The 11,278-nt window shown below is 34.3% G+C and overlaps 1 long non-coding RNA gene and 1 other non-coding gene across 4 annotated transcripts; both read right to left on the bottom strand.

Moving 5' to 3' along the window:
* Positions 1-482: 482 nt before the first annotated feature.
* On the bottom strand, positions 483-8,949 carry LOC131603263 (uncharacterized). Of its 3 annotated transcripts, none has more exons than XR_009284274.1 (3): positions 6,309-8,949; positions 5,423-6,099; positions 483-5,244 (listed from the first exon to the last, which is right to left on the bottom strand). It is a non-coding gene; the product is annotated as an uncharacterized LOC131603263 (long non-coding RNA). The 3 variants fall into 3 exon arrangements; XR_009284272.1 differs by lacking the exon at positions 483-5,244 and having other exon boundaries at positions 5,883-6,099; positions 6,309-6,371; positions 8,093-8,949; XR_009284273.1 differs by lacking the exon at positions 483-5,244 and having other exon boundaries at positions 5,883-6,099; positions 6,309-8,208; positions 8,558-8,949.
* LOC131608289 (U2 spliceosomal RNA) lies at positions 6,493-6,688 on the bottom strand. Its single transcript, XR_009285564.1, has one exon. It is a non-coding gene; the product is annotated as a U2 spliceosomal RNA (small nuclear RNA).
* Positions 8,950-11,278: the final 2,329 nt, after the last annotated feature.

Here is an 11,278-nt window from a genome sequence, read left to right as displayed (position 1 = left end):
CGACTTTTTTTTCGGAAAAACGAAAAAAGTCGAGTTTTTTTTGGGAAAACAAAAAAATCGAGTGTTTTTCGAAAAAACAAAAAATCGAGTTTTTTTTAGAAAAATGAAAAAATTAAGTTTTTTCGAAAAAATGAAAAATCAAGTTTTTTTTAGAAAAATGAAAAATCGAGTTTTTTTTCTTCAGAAAAACAAAAAAATCGAGTTTTTTTCGAAAAAAACAAAAATTCAAATTATCTTTTGGATGGATGGATATCCATCCATTAGAAATTTGTTAATGGATGGATTGGATGGATTTTATTCCTTAATGGATGGATTGGATTGGATTTTGATTTAGAGAGTTTAATGGATTGTAATGGATTAATGGATTGGTTTGATCCATCCATTAAGGATCCAATCCATATCCATCCAATCCATCCATTTTGCCACCCCTAGTTTATATATGTGTTTGAGATAGAGTCCAAAAAATAAGTAAAAAACATCATTTGATTCGAGTCAAAAGCAGTGGGTATGATTCGAGTCAAATCAGGAAATGATTTGAATCAAGGATTTAAAATTCATAATTTGACAATTTGATTCGAATCAATGGTTCGAGTCAAAGAAAACTCTGATTTTACTAACTTGACTTGAACCACTTTGCATCAACTTTTACTTAGGGGTTAGATTTAATGCACACAGACATGATTTAATGCATTGCACTCAATAACTTAGAGAAAACTCAATTAATAAAACGATAACTGATAAACAGGACATGCAGCATAACCAAATCTCTATTAGGAAGAACAACTTCAATGTCCCTTTTTTTTATGCTTTGCAACTTACAAATTTGCATTAAAATTTATTCAACTTGAGCATCAAGTGAAGTGTGATCAAGGCTTTCCTTTATGCTCCCTTTGAAACATTTCACGTTCTAAATTTGCATCAAACGACATAAATCAATACATTGGACTCATTACTACTTTTCCCTCTTTGACAAGATTAAAAAAAAAAGATAAATAAAAATAGACTCTAAGCTCATAAATACAACAAACACATAAAATAATCCAAAGCAAATAAAGCAAAAAGATATACAGAGAATTAGAAGATTATTACATAAATAAAATACTCCTCAAGCGAAATCTCTTTCATCCATATAAATTTGTATTGTTATTGACACCCTTACTATGTTACAGACACTTCAATAGGACATGGCGCCAGACCACCACTTTATAAAGAAGACTTCTGATATAAGGGATTAGTCTCTTATCTGAACCACCGACTCAGATCACTGAGTCCTTAAATCTCATACCAATGATGTTGTCTTATTAGAAGGTTCAGTAGAATCTGATGGTCTCGATGAGTTTTCAAATCTTAAGTCGCAGTCCTCAAGTAATGGCTTTTGTTTAGTTTCTCACAACACTATTAACTCTCCAATTTGTAACTCCTCAAGTATGCCTCTTGACATTTTGTCCCTTAGTAGGCACTTAAGGCTAGGCCATTCTAATCAAAATACTTAAAATCGGTTGACCCACTTAAAATAAATTGAAAAGTATTGAGAAACATCTCTAGATCACAATCTTGAATTTGCAAAATTTTTAGCCAAACAAGGAAACTACAATCTTAATAAATGTCAGCTTCATTCATACTGTATGACTGAAGAGGACAAAGAAAATCATTTCCAATTTTCCCCTCTAAATAAATAGTAACCAGGAGAAGCAAGTTTAGTAGATGGAATGACCAACATGCATATTTCCAGTCCAAGTCTAAATATGTGAAAAATTGGGGAAACATGGTAACTAAATAGTGAAGCTGCTAAGTACCAAATTTCTAACTGCAAATAAGGTACGATGAAACATACACAGTTACTATTCTGAGAATCGTTGGATCCAAAAGCAACAAGCATGGAGCAAAATCAAGCATGATAATTGTTGCTAGTGAGAGAAGGAGAAATGAGTGTAATACCACGATGGTTGCTGGGAGCATGAAATAGGAATGCAACGTATCTTAGTGATAACTTCAAATTTGGGATTAAATAGTTCAAAAAAAATAAAATTGCGTCATTCTTATATCACATAAATTTAAGAGAGATCTGACTTAAAAACATTTGATCAACAACAACTAAGTCTTGTCTTACTAGGTGGTATCGACTGTTGTTGTTATTGCTATGAAGACCTGCAAAACAAAAAACTGATAAGATAGTATGAGACGTGTTGGATGCACTGTCCTCAAAAATTTTCCGCGTATTATACTAATCTCTCAGGATTTAATAGACTCTTTTCAAAAATTGAAAATACAGAACTCGTAAGAATTTTTTTATCTCTAGTGTGATATTGCTACCCAAAATTATATCATTTTGTATTGTTTTTTCAACTCTATATAAGATCTCAAATATATAATGATTTTAAAGAAACAAAACATTCTTAACATTGAATACCTTATGAATAACTGATATAAAATCATTGCATTATATCTTCCCAACAGTTATTAGCTCTAATAATTTCATTGTTAATTTTATCCTGTCGAATCTTACCCCACATTCACCGCAACATCCTCACCTCTGTTACGCTTACTTTATTCTCGTGTTGATTTTTGACAGTCCAACATTTTGTCCCATACGAAATCGCAAGTCTTGCTACAGTCCGATAAATTTTTCCTTCATCTTGAGCGGTACCTACCTTTGCATCACATAAGACACTTGATGTCTTTCTCCATTTTAACCATCCAGCTTGAATTCGATGGTTTACATCCCCTTCTATTTCTCCATCATTGACCCAAGATTTTTAAATGATATTATGGTCTCCAACTTTCACCTTTAGGTTAGAAACACTTCTTTTGTTGAACTTACATTCCATATACTCTGTCTTACTTCTGCTTCGGCGAAAATCATGTGTTTCTAAAACTAGTCTCCAAGCTTCCAACCTTTAATTTAAATTCTCCTTCGATTCTCCAAAAAGTACTATATCATCCGGAAAAAAACAGCTAACAAAAAAACATTTGACAACAAATAAAATAAAGATATGTAAATTTAAATTTCATTTATTTAAGCCAACTATTACTATTACATCAAACAACAAATCAAAACAATTCCGTATCCTCTACCTTTCTAACACAAGCTAAACTGATAAGTTTTGTTTCTTATTTTCCTTCTGCACAACATATAAAGAAATTGGTCAATCACATGAAAAGATGTACCTGTAAACCAATAACATTGTCCTTTACCACCAAGCAGTTTTTCTCCGATACACTGTCCACTACCGGTAAACAATGTTATCTTACAGCATCTCTGGCCTCAGCAATCACTCTCAAAACTCCTGGTCTAGGTTTAACCTTTGCCAAAATGTACAGGTGGTTTAATAATTATTTACTCGAGCAATCGCTTAGTTAAATACCTATCAGAGCACAACTTAGAAACAAAGAAGTTCAATGTCCATTATCGTGTCGTTGGTGCGAGCAGTAGGAAAAGAAGTTCAATGTCCATTATCGTGTCGTTGGTGCGAGCAGTAGGAAGAGTATGTGTGCGTCTGTTATGTAACATGGAATCCATGGAAGAAGAAAGAGGAAAGATTTAAACTCTAGTGTATTTATAAGACTAAAATATTACAAATTATAAAGTTAAGAACAATTGAGTAATTGACTACCCCGAGTCTATTATAGACACTAACTAATCAGTAACAAACACCAACTAATAAATTATATTTCCAATACAGCAGATTTCAGTGATTCTTTCTTAATGCAGAAACTTTGACGCATATTCAGTGCAATGCCTGTTGCTCTCTGCTGGGGAGCCGGTGGCATAGTCAAAATTTTCATTTATTAAAAGGATCCAAGGACATCGCTGCGGTAAGTCATAGGGACAGTGTCTTTCTGTAGCAGTGGCTTGCAGGAAACCACAACATGCCCAGGAAACCTGCAATTGATAGATCTCGACAGATTGGATGGAGAAAATCCCCAACAGGTAAGCTAATTGTAACGTGGATGCAGCTTTCTTTGAGGATGGATTTGAATGCTGATAGTATTAAATTCGAATAAGATTCTAGTAAGATTGTGGTGGACCGGTTTAACAACCTGAGAGCAAAATCCATAGCTCGGTTCAAACTCCAGGAGAGTTTTCTAGGAGGCAACTAATGTAGTGCGCATAGATTGCCTCATGAGGCTACATATACAGCTAATGTATACATCGTCTGTCAATGAATGCATAGAAAAACGTGTAAAAGCAAAAGGATCTTCGCCTTGTGATAAACCTCAAACTTTCAACCAGTTTTCCTTAAAGAAACACATTCAGGGCAACTTATATAGTAACATTTCCAAGTCATAAACAATTCTCCTATTTTGTAGCTACAATATCGTGAAGTAGCAATTCCAAATCACTCAAGCTGTATGATAGTTCACAAAATTTTAGTAACTGCGTCTATATTGAGAATACCTAATATAAGAAGTTTCCAGCAATGTGTTATTACTTATTACAATTATATACCTTTATCGTGAAGTAGCAGAACCAATTATGTCATCGTGAAGCCAGTTATTTTCCTCCATGCTCCGACAATTCCTCACCTATCAGATTCTCAACTCTATATATGCATTCTCCTATTTATACAAATAGCCATATAACAACCTCAACTAACCAGCCAACTAACTAACTTCTATAACAACTCTTAACTACTTGAATTAACCACTATTCTACATCCTAACAAGTTTCAAATAACGTAGTATTTGTTTCTGACAATAGCTTCTAATTCATTGAATGAAATTAGATTCCTTACAAGTAATGAGAGAAACTGAGGATGGAACATTTCCAATCCAACTTCTAGACCCTATCACTAGCTACACCAACTAAGGCTTGCACAACAACGTTCTTACTTCTCCTAACGTAAACCACACTAGTATTAATCATTCGAGGCAACAAATCCAAACAGTCTAGAACTACATGATCTAATTCAATTAACTTTAATTTGTTACAAAGACAGTGCACAACAACTTCAGCATCTAACTCAACAATAAACTTGCCATACCTTGACTTTTAGCCCACTCTAAACCCATCTTAGTGCCATTACCTTTGCCAAGCTAGGTGAGACTGCTACATGCTCCAGTTTTGAAGCAGAAAAATTGACATTACCTTCATAGTTTATGGCCAGCAGGCTCCACGCTGTTTTGTCTCCATCAAAGCATCCAGCATCAAATGTCAGACTGGGAGGATCCACGCACCAGCTGGATTAGCACAACCTGATCTAAGGTTTTGAGGGTTTGCTTCATTAAATTCACCAATGAATTCTGGAATCGATCAAAAGTAGCTTTATTAAACACCACATCATTCCGACATTTCCATATCTTAGAGGTGAAGGCTGATAGGAACTCATAACTAAGATAAACTTGCTTGTTTTTATATATAGAGAAAAACTGAGCTTCAGATAATGAGGAAATAGAAGTTGGGGAAAGGAGAAAGAGAGACCTGATAAGCTCCATGATGAACAAGTTGTGAAAAAACCTTCATCTTCAATCTCGAAGGAAAATCATAACAGTTGGTGACATTTATATCATACGGGTAAATATGTATTGGCATGAATTCCAGAGGTTTCTCATGATGTGTGAATTGCTGTGAATTATTGAGAGTATGTTGTGTAGGATAGCTGACTTAGCCTGACTGAGTTTAGAGCTTTTTTAGATTAATTGGATAAAGATTAGCCTTGTTAGTTCTTTGTTGATGAAAATGAAATTTGATGTTCTTAAATATTATATTTAATCACCAGTTCAAAAGAATATACATTTAATCGAATAAGTTAGTCTCTATATATGTATTTCGCAGCTTAATTTGACTATAGAATTATAAAGTTCATTGCTGATTATGCTCAATCTTAAGCACCTTAAGGAAAGAAAAAATCATATGAAAAAACTGATAAAATAAAAACATCTCAACTTTCATACAGTCAATCTGATAAACCGTGAAACAAAATCTCAGGGAAGCATTCAAAATGTAAATAGATTATAAATTTTATTACACTTCGCAATGAATTGAATACACATTATCTCCATGTATACATCTGCATACAGTGAATACATCAAAACACAAAAGAACGGAAAAAAAAAAGAAGACAGGATCTTAACCTTGTGAACTCCAAATCTTTCAAACTGCATAAACGACCATAATATTTTAGTAGCCGAGTCTAAATTGAAAATATCTATATATATATTTATGCATTCGGCGATGTTTTTTTTATCTTATGTTACTAATCCTACATAAGATCCGAAACAACTAGTTAAGTAATCATGCGGATAGATTTTTTCCGATATCAAATCGGTTAATATTTTGTTGTTAAATTAATTTGAAGGGTCCTAACCTGATCAGCCGTGGAGATGTGTAGGTAACCAACCACACAGGACATCCCTGCTTTTGTTGCTGCCTGTAGGGTTTATAAATTTACATTATAGTTTGAGCATGATTTTTAGTTAGATAGTATAATCAAATACAGTTATGAAAGATAATAAGAAACATAGTCAAAAAAATATATTTAGACTTTATTGGTGGGGTGCGTCTGGCCAATGCAATAGTGCAACACAGAAGCGACACTTGAGAGACCTAATAGCAAGCTATTGTGATGTACTCTCCCCCTCAAGAAATAGATTTAATATCGTGTGAGCCATTGGCTCACATATCAGATATTAAACTGATAAGAACAGATACTACACTTGATCTTAGCCAAAAGGCCGAGAAAGGTATGATTTGGTTAGTCAATGAACTCTTATTTTATATCAAAAACATAAATACTTGTTATTATTTCTAACCAATGTGGGACAAAGAAGTAGTATTATATTTTTCTCTTTCTAAAGTCCAATGCAGCAAACATCAAAGTCTAGAAATTATGTCTTCAAACCATAGATAATGAATGTATTTCACCACTTAACAAAATCGGGAGAACACATCAAGACTTTCCCTGACCTCTAATTTTCTAACACAGGCTAAGATAGTTAGTTTTCTTTTCATTTTCTTTTTTCACAGAATATAAAGAGATTAAATGAGCACGTTTATAGAGTATAGATAACATGAGAAAAATATACCTGTAAACCAAACGCTAACCTCTACCATCAATAGCACAGATATATTCCAGACATTTCGGACATTAAATATGACAGTCTGTTTCGACCGAGATTTGAACATTGGTTTGTTATGTTGTGGATCTCTTTAAGTATGTATCTTATAACTTAAATTAGTCCTCAAGATTTTTAAATAGATAGTTTGACTGAAGAGTGAAGATATATAAAGTTTATTGTTTATTTTATAAGGAGATAATGCTCATTGATAATTATGTAGTTACAGTGCAAGAGCTCAAAGTCCAAACTAGCATACAATCCAAATAATAACTGTAAACAAAAACATGAATTATTCCACAACCTCATTTGCCATCTTAATTCGCATCCTTTTTCAAAACAAGTATTTTTGTACCTATAAAGTCCCTCTTGCTTGTGTTTCATCTTCGCAGTTCTTGACCCAAAACTTGTTTTTGCCAAGTTTCTAGAATCTGGCAAGTATACGTTTTCTTTCGATTTGGATTTCAATTTGTTAGTTCAGAGTCACTAGTAAAACACAAGAGTTTTAGATGTTGTGGTTGTTGGAAAACTCATACTTCACTTGGACAAAAAAAAACCTCTTGAAAGCTTGCTATGAATGACACCCCTTTTGTATACTATGGCTTTTGATATAATCGCTTACATGGTAAATGTTGCTGCATGGTAAGTATTATATGATCTTGTGTATACTATTGCTAATTTCAATTTTGGAGGAGTAATATTGCTAATTTCAAGTTTGGAGGAGTAATAGATAGGGGTGGAAAAATGGGTCGGGCATCAAGGAACATCTATAGTTCAATTTCCCCCTCTAAAATAGAAACCAGAAAGAAGAAGCAAGTTAATTAGATTAAATGACCTGCATATTTTCCAATCGAAGTCCTATCCTATGAGCAATGGAAAACATAGTTACAAAATAGTGAAGTTCCTAAGTCCTAGGTACTAAATTACTATACAATTTATGTTTTGATAGCAGCTTCCAAGTCTTATCCTGTGTGAGCGCATAGTGAACAAAGTCTAGAATTGACAGAAAAGTGAAAATAAGAAAAACATAAAAGACCTGAAGAGTGTCAATTAACTTGGCTCGTTCCTCGTCTTTAGTTGGAGGAGTTTGGACAACTTTGATGAAGGTCACCCATGTTCCTTAACAAGTGCCGACCTAACTCCTATGAAGGCCTAAAGCAAATTTTAAAATGAGGTCTTTAAAATATATTTTAAAATAATAATTTGGAGGTTGCTAAGAGTTGAACCCAAGATATAAAAGAAAAGAGACCTAAATTTTACTAACTCAACTACAATAATATATGTAACTCAAACGTCATTATCTATTTTTATAACTAAATGAAAAAATTTGAGGTTTTTTTTAGGCACAAACTTTTGAGGCCTAAAGCCCTTTGGGCCAACCTTGTTCCTTAAAGTCCCTTAAAAATCTCGCAAAAAAGAAAAGCTCAATGACAAACATAAGATAGCATAAGATAACAGTAAGAAGGAAAGATGGTAGAATAAAAAGAAAGTGGAAAAGAACCATTGCATTTTGGGTATGCCGCCACCGATTTTGTTCTGGAGTTGATCATAGAAGTGGATATCCCAATTGAGTGGTTGAGGTAAAGAAGAGGGAGAACAAACATTGAAGTGAGTAAAAGCATCGGTATAAGTTTGACGGTGTGCTCGGATTCCAAGATGACACGGTCGCAGTCAAATATGAGAGCTTGAAAAGAAGATGAAGATGAAGCTGATACCTGTTACTTTAAAATTAATTTTACTTATTTATTTGTTTTTCATCATTTTCTATCCATTGGATTCACAATATGAGAGGCAGCTGAACACAAAACGCAGGAGACGATCCTGATGCCTGATACCTTGAACTCGAAGAAGACACGGTGTTTAATGTTTTTTTTTACATTGGAAAAAGAAAAAGAAAAAAAGAAAAACACGGAAATTATTTGAAAACATAGAAAATGTTGAAAAGTCGAATATTTAAATATAACTTAATTATTAAGAGAAAATGAAAAAGAGAGTGGGGTGATAACTCCATTTTTTTTTTAAATAATCAATTTTTTTAAAAATAATTTTAAAAATAACCAACATTTCAAATTGATTACGCAAATAGCCATTTTTTTTTTGCTAAATATACACGTTGTCGCCTGGGGGTGGCGACAACACTTACCTTTCAATGATGTCGCCAATGGTCCTAGCGAAGATGTGTAAAAAAAGGATGTTGTCGCCACCCCCGGCGACAACACCTCCTTTATATTTTTTTTTCAAACTTTTTTATATAATTTCTTTTACCTATTATTTTTTACTATTTTGTGCATTATATTTATTGATTTTAATTTGTTGTTAGAAAAATAATATAAACAAAAAACAATTAATTTATATTAAAATTAAAAAACAAGTAATTTATATTAAAATTAAAAAAAAGTACAATTACATTAATCTTAATAATAAAATTTCTAGTGACTTAACGCGGACCCTGGTACGATCCGCACGCAGGATATCTAATAACTCGTGTAGAAGACTCACGAGTTGGTAGTGTTCCCCTATTTCTACGACGCCCCCCTCTATTTGGTTCCTCTTCTGTTTGGGTCGACGACCCCTCAATGCACTCCGGGTCTACAAAATCTGTGAGCCGTCTTTGACCTCTAGAATTCCCGCTATAGGAAAGGCGGATGCCTGCGACGCCTTCAAAGCTTTATCTTGGTGGGACGAAATTTCTCCTGGTGGGTGCGGCCTCGAAGTTTGGTCTTTGGTAGTTGGTGGTGGAATCGGGTTGGTCAAAATCCATTGGTTGTGGTGGTGTGTTGAAGTTCAATGGTTGGTTGGGGTATTGTGATGTTTGTTGGTCGAATGAGTTGTATGGCGGGTATTCTTCATGTATGCCTATGTCGGGGGTAAGTGGTGGTGATCTGGAAGAGCCCGCCACATTGAGATCTTGGAAGCGTAGGTGGTGGGGTCGAGTTTGTGGTTGAGTTTGAAATGATTGTTGTTGGTGGTATTGTTGGAATTGTTGTTGGTGGTATTGTTGGAATTGTTGTTGGTGTTGTTGTTGATGGTAAATAGGTTGTTGTTGGTTTATTGGTTGTTGTTGGTAATTTGGTGGTTGTTGTTGTGGGTAATATTGTTGTTGGTGATTTTGTTGGAAATTTGGTGGTGGTTGTTGTTGTTGGAAATTTTGTTGTTGTTGGAAAATTTGTGGTTGTTGTTGGAAATACGGTTGTTGTGCTCGCAGGTCTGCCAAATAGAAAGGGTCAGACACAAACATTTCAGGATTTGTGACCGTTCTGTACCAGTCGACATATTCAGCCGTTGGTTTCATTTCGGTCGGCGCCACAGGAAAATGTAGGACAGTGGTGGAACGACGAGCCTATATTTTACGGTGCTCTTTAGCGAATGACTTCCAATTTTTCGTGTACCACTGTTAGCTGACCTTTTGCAGATGCCAAAGTTCCAAACACTCAGGGGGGTCAGGGATATTTTGATGCATGCCGAATTGGAGCTTGACACGGTCACTTTGGTGCATCTCCATAGTGGTGAACCGTATGATAGGTGATTTTGCCGTCCAAACACTCAGGGGGATGGCGACAACACCCATTTTTTACACATCTTCGTCAGGCCCATTGACGACATCATTGAAAGGTAAGTGTTGTCGCCACACCCCCGGCGACAACGTGTATATTTAGCAAAAAAATGGCTATTTACGTAATTAATTTGAAATGTTGGTTATTTCGGAAAATTTAAAAAAAAAATTGGTTATTTAAAAAAAAATCTGATAACTCATGTCTTTCAAAATTAAAAATGGTGTGTATTCTGGCAAAACATAGTGATGATTAGGGGGTGCCACGACCACCCCAAACTTTTTTTTTTAATTTTGTTCATATAGTGAAAATACTAAAGTGCCCCTACTTATAATAAAAAATACAATTTTGCCATTACACTATCAACCAAACAATCCTTAACCATTTGATATTTTCCTTTTTCAGCAGAACAATTTCTCTTTTTTGTTCAACAACAAGATTTGGTCGTTTAAGCAAGAGAATATTAATTTGAAATTTCAACTTCGGCATTTTATTCTCGACGCTCGTCAAGCATCGAGTTTGAATAATCTGTCAACTATTCAAGAATTATGTTCATCTTTGGTTGCAAGTGAAAAGCGGGAAATTTATCATTTGATTGATAGACTGCTTCACCTTATCACGACTCTCCCGGTATCTACAGCTACTACAGAAAGATCTTTTTCGGCAATGAA

The sequence above is a fragment of the Vicia villosa genome, linkage group LG5 (assembly GCF_029867415.1).
Source record: "Vicia villosa cultivar HV-30 ecotype Madison, WI linkage group LG5, Vvil1.0, whole genome shotgun sequence".
Taxonomy (NCBI): Eukaryota; Viridiplantae; Streptophyta; class Magnoliopsida; order Fabales; family Fabaceae; genus Vicia; species Vicia villosa.
This window is presented reverse-complemented; position numbering and strand designations above follow the sequence as displayed.